At 30.6% G+C, this 6,000-nt stretch overlaps 1 protein-coding gene across 1 annotated transcript in view; it reads right to left on the reverse strand.

Moving 5' to 3' along the window:
- LOC105318257 (nucleolar transcription factor 1-A) overlaps positions 1-4,449 on the reverse strand; it is a 29,248-nt gene extending 24,799 nt beyond the window's left edge. The window contains exon 1 of the mRNA XM_066078428.1: positions 4,430-4,449. The gene's annotated coding sequence lies outside the window, so the exon portion shown is untranslated. The remainder of the gene's footprint in view (positions 1-4,429) is intronic.
- Between the last annotated feature and the right edge of the window lie 1,551 nt (positions 4,450-6,000).

The raw sequence follows: 6,000 nt of genomic DNA on the forward strand, positions 1-6,000 counted from the left end.
AATGTTTCATCAGATTATGTTTAACTCGACTCTTAAAAGGGAATGAATTATCTTTGTCTGCTTTTAAAATGTCTATATTCAAATCAACAACTTTACTTATTAAAAAAAAACAGAGTACAAAAACACGAAGATTGATATTCAATAGAGTTGTGACAATAATGTCACATATTTCCAATAAAACATTTTCCAATCGAGTTTTATTTTTAGTGAAATAAAAATTAAAATCAATAATATAACTTTTTTTCCTGAGGAAGATATATGAAGATATCTCTGTTTTCAAATGACGGTTCCTTTCTTTTGCTTTTTAAATGCATGCGTAAAACTGTCATGTCATGCAAGCGTTTACAAAAATGAGAGGTTTTTATGATCTATTCAGAAGTGAAAACTAACGCAATCTTATATATATCGGTTGTATTTTACAAGTAAAATTTATTAGCTTTTAGAATTTTTAAGGGTTTTCCCACAGTACGATATATCCTTCTTATATAATATGTGTATATCTCGTGTCTTTTGTTATTACAATATGATAAAGGCAAGGAGGTGTCGTGTTTAGCTAGATTAGTTTGACTGTTCAGGGTTCAGTGTAGTAGAGTGATACGTTTTGAATATTCATGTATGTCAAAACACTTCTGTATTAAAAAATATAAGACTGAAACCTGCTAGAAGTAAGTAATGAATGAGATCTATCTAAATTGAAATAGAATACACTCTTTGTCCTGCTTTCAGTTGATAATAACGATTTTCGTTGCATGGCGAATACAGTCTAGTAAGAAATGTAGCTGTGCGTGTATACAAATATTGCTTTTTTATTTTGTTCTGTGTGATATGCAGTCACACACTAAAATAAACGTCCAAAAACGTGCATTTTTCACGTTCACTTTAATATCATAAATCATTATAAAAACTAATTTTATTTATAAAAAAAAACCCCAACACTATCTTAAAGGGAAGTCAATAAACATTTACTTCTGATATATGTGTTATGTAACAGAGTAAAAAAAATAAGCCCCAGTCTCCCCCAAAATCCAAAATGTAATAGCTTTTATTTTGGTAAAATTCCTTTTTCTTTAAAAATACAAAAAAATACATGTATCTATATTTTCAAATGACGGTTTCCTTTGTTTTCTTCTCAGTGGCACGCATAAATCTGTCAGGTTATGTAAACGTTTACAAACAATGAGAGATATTCACGATCAATTCAGTTGTGAAGACAAATGCAGTCTCATATATCTGCTGGTTGTTTTTCCAAGTCAATTTGTTAACATTTATAAACTTATAAAACTTAAATGTAACGATACAAGAACGAAAATTAGACGTATTTTTTTTTTAACTTTCTGGTTTAGAAAATTCTCAAAATGCCCAAATAAGAAATATTTCACTCATCTTTCATTGTTTTTATGTAATCGTTGGAATGACCTTACAAAAACCTGATATTCCCCCAAAAATTATTTTTCAGGTTTTTCCAGAACCTCGGTATCTCCTTTTTATGAGACTTCAACGTGGGTGATAACAAGATAAGCAAGGCACATTACGTATTTAAAAAAAAGGATTAGCACCAAAACAGTTTTCAGAGAGTGCATTGATATTCGTGTTGAAAATAAAATATGGCCTTCAAAATTTCCCACAAAAGGAAAATTAAACATCAAATGATAAAAAAATGCAAGTAACTGTTATGTATTTTTCCTCAATGAATGGTGCCTTCATAAATACGTGGAAAACACCAAATTTTATTTCAATGATATTGTTTGAATTTAAGGAGGTTGGCACCTGAAATACTAGTAATGTTGATCATCCGAAAACATCTTGAATATAAAGATAGGAACCTAGGATGTTCATTTATTTTATTTGTAATATATGTCACATGCCATTTTTTGAAAATGTGGGGCCGCAAACAGAAATGATAATTTTCCTGAAATATTGCTAAAATTGCTAAAATATGGCATGGAAATTGATTATTTGAAGAAATCAAACACATATTTATAGTTTGAACTGTTATTTAGTTATGATTTCAATACAGTATAAAGTTGAACACACGTATTGACTATAAAAGTAATATCCAAGTCAAAGTTTCGAAAACCTAGCTTTACTGATGGCTTCTAATGCCAGTACAGCAAATGTAAAGAATGTTACAAAATTTTGGAGTAATAAGATTATAACGCATGTGAAAAAAATAATAGCAATGCCATCTTTCCAAAACTGCATACAAATAGACAAACATTTAGTGTCTCGTATAAAAGAAAAAAAAGGAGGGGTAAAAAAATTGAGAATGACATGAAATAAGCTAGTTTAAGGCAAAAATTGGATTTAATTTTTTCTCGACTTCTATGAAATATCAGCTAAATATGCCAAACTATATCGATAGAAAAATCAAAATGTTGTTCAAATAATTATGTTTTTCAGGACAACATAAATATATCGTAATACACAAACTATTTGGAAGTTTAGTATGCGCTAAAAATCAGGAGACTACACTAACAGTTCTCTATAACTACCGAGTTATGAAAACTGTTCATTTTCTTTTTGAAACCCTTCCGCTACAAAATATAGTCCCTGACTAAACTCTGTAAATATATATATTTCTTTTAATAATTTTATTCAATATGGTGTATTTGGGATTGTAAAATATAAATCTACAAATAGAATTTTTTAGACAAGAGGTGACATTAAATAGTTACCCCAAAAGAGAGGAACGAATCTCTTTAGATAAAAAAATTAATAACTACTAAGGAGAAAAACAATATTTTTTTTCATGAATATACCCTGACATTTAATTGAGCATACATTTATTTTTAAACTATTTACATCATACATTCTTAGGTTGGTTTTCTTCCCCATTCTCTGTATAAAAGTTTGTGAACATTTTAAAGAAAATTATACACTCGAACATCTTTATTTAACACACAAGTTCACGAGATGAACATTTTAAACCCATTTAAAAAGTTAAAATACATGTATTGCAACTTGTAAATAACCATGTCCATCTCAAAACACACTTAGTCCTTTGATTTATATGTGACACTTATCAGATATCTTGACGTGCAACCTGTGACTTCCTCATTTCTCTGTCGTACAGAGAGCGAATATATCAACAATTCCAATATCTGCTTGACAATCACCAAAGGAGATGGATAAATAAAATCATAAATGCGATAAGTAAGAGGAAGAAATATTGAAAGGTTAAAGCAGTCTAGAAGAGACTGATTTGACATGATCATTAAAAACGAGCATGGATGATATAAATGCTCTGGGTCTTATCCGGACGGAGAAAGAAAAATATACGATTTTTACAGATAAACTCAAATCTGGCGAGGACCTTCTGTTGTACAATAAAGATGTACAGTCTACGACGGAAAGATCAGTTAGACTGTGTACAAACATTCAAAAATACATCAACGCCATTCAAGACGAAATTCAGTCCTTGAACGACATCATTAAATCGTTCACTATTCACCTAGGAGAGAAAATGAAGCAATTGGTGGAATCTGGATATTTTGAAGGTATATCTTAACAATCTATTATTATTTTTTTTCGAAAAAAAAATGAAAAAAAAAATATAAAATTGAAAAAAGACTATACGGCTATTTTGCATGTGAGACATATTATGTGTTACATCTACATAAACAGTCTCAAACGTTTATTGTTGATACTCTATCCAACAGTTTCAAAATTTATTGTTGATACTCGTACTCAACAGTTACAAAGTTTTTTGTTGATACTCTAATCCAACAGTCTCAAAATGTATTGTTGATACTCATATCCAACAGTTTCAAAGTTTATTGTTGAATCTCATATCCAACAGTTTCAAAGTTTATTGTTGATACTCTAACCCAAGGACAGGGTAGGACTTACCCGCCAAATGTGTAGTTTATCTCCTAAATATGAATAATAATCATAAATCAGAGTTAATTTAACAACAAATAATTTTCTATGTTGTGCGTATTATTTATATCACCTTTATAGGTATATATGTAGTAAATATGTGATTTTTGATTTAAAAAAAATGATGCCAGTTTTGGTTATAAAAGGCTTTGTATAAAATGATTATTGTGTTGTTACTTGTTCGTTTTGACTACTGCTGATGAATTTTTCTTGCTCTTGAAAAAAGTCGATAATGTTAAAATTCATTTATTTTGACGAAAATTGTCATTTTATCTTAGTACACGTATTAATTAGATAAACACGATCGTTGTTCTTTTTATCTGGATTGATTATTTGGTAGCGATATGCTCACAAAAAATTATCAAAACTGTTTTATTTACTTTAGCAATTGTTTTATTTATGAATGGAGCCAATTTAATGCCTATTTGTCACGTTTGCGAACTACAATGTCTTACTGGTACTCAATCCCTTGATAAAAGATTACGAGCTCTACAAAGATAATATACATTCAAGTAAACCTATTTTTAAATCACGACAGATGTACACGTACCTGCTTTTATTTTCCAGCGATGTCACACAATTCGAATTCTCAGCAATGATATAGAAATACACCTGTATACCAAGTTACTATAATAAAAATTTACTCCCTATAGTAAACTGATAATACTGTTTCTAATTAGTATACAATCATTCTGATTAATGCAAACATTCTCGTCTACAGGTGAAAAGCAGCAGACAAGTGTTTAGTGTAATTCTCTTCTTCGATAATAATAAATAAGATTAAGATTTTATTAGAAGAAAGACTGCTTTACTAAGGATAATCTATAAATGATCTCACAAGATTTGCGATGGTGTATGATTTTTATCCAATGAGTTCTGTGTTATATATCCCTGAGCCTTGGCGAGGGAATAGAAAACACACAACGAGTTGGATAAAAACCATATACCATCGCAAGTCATGAGGAATTTTAAATCAATCACATGTTTAGATCAATATACGGTGGATATCACACATGTAATAAATATATATCACATGGTATCACACCAGTATTTTGTTTAACCACAATAATTTCTGTAAATATTATAATTGTCAGCCGCACAACATTTACTGTAAGACGTCAACAACTTTACGCATTGAAAATAATTCCTTGAACATCATTTTAAATATATTTTTATCAATTTATATTTTGAAAAAATCAAAACAACATCAGGTTCTTAAAATGCTTATAATTTACTATTTCAACTTTTCAACCGATTTTTTTTTAAAAATTTCTTATTCTATACCAATCAATCGCCTAAACCTACCTTATGTTTGATTATGACGTCATGTTGGGTAGGAATACGCGGTGGAACATCAACAATTTATTACAGATCTGTACATGAGTTATTTCAACCATATATTGAGATAAACATGTAATTGTGGTATATATATATATATATATATATATATATATATATTATATATATATATATATATATATAAAGCACAGAGAAATTCACCTTTTTTGGAGCTCCACCTCCGCCCCGGCCGGGGCTTGAACTCACGACCTCTGAAACCCATTCTCCTAGCAGTGAGCGGCCACCGCGCTAACCACTGAGCCATCTAGGCAAGACAAAAATCTTGCTTTCGATGACGAAGGGAAACTAGCGCGCTGGTCGCTCACTACACGGTCGTTTGAGATACAGGTGGAATGCAGTTAAACGACAATTTGAGAGGATCGGGACGATACACATTGCATAGATATATACATATAATAAGCACAAACATTGCAATAACTCTCAAATTGACATATACCTGCCCATAGTGAATGATAAAGATATACATAAAGCACAGAGAAATTCACCTTTTTTGGAGCTCCACCTCCGCCCCGGCCGGTGTAATGAAGAATAATGACCCCCCTAGAATAATGACCGGGGGTCATTTTTCGACGTAAAATAATGACCCCCCTAGCTGAAGAATAATTGGATTTTTCTGAAGAAAAAAGACCCAGGGGTTATTTTTCTTCATGTTAAACATGAAGAAAAATGACCCCCATAGAAAAATGACCCCCCCCTCCCATAAATAGAAATTGGTTACACCGTATCCGAGATATTACTTTGTTAGTACTTAATTTTTCACTC

The sequence above is a fragment of the Magallana gigas genome, chromosome 3 (assembly GCF_963853765.1).
Source record: "Magallana gigas chromosome 3, xbMagGiga1.1, whole genome shotgun sequence".
Taxonomy (NCBI): Eukaryota; Metazoa; Mollusca; class Bivalvia; order Ostreida; family Ostreidae; genus Magallana; species Magallana gigas.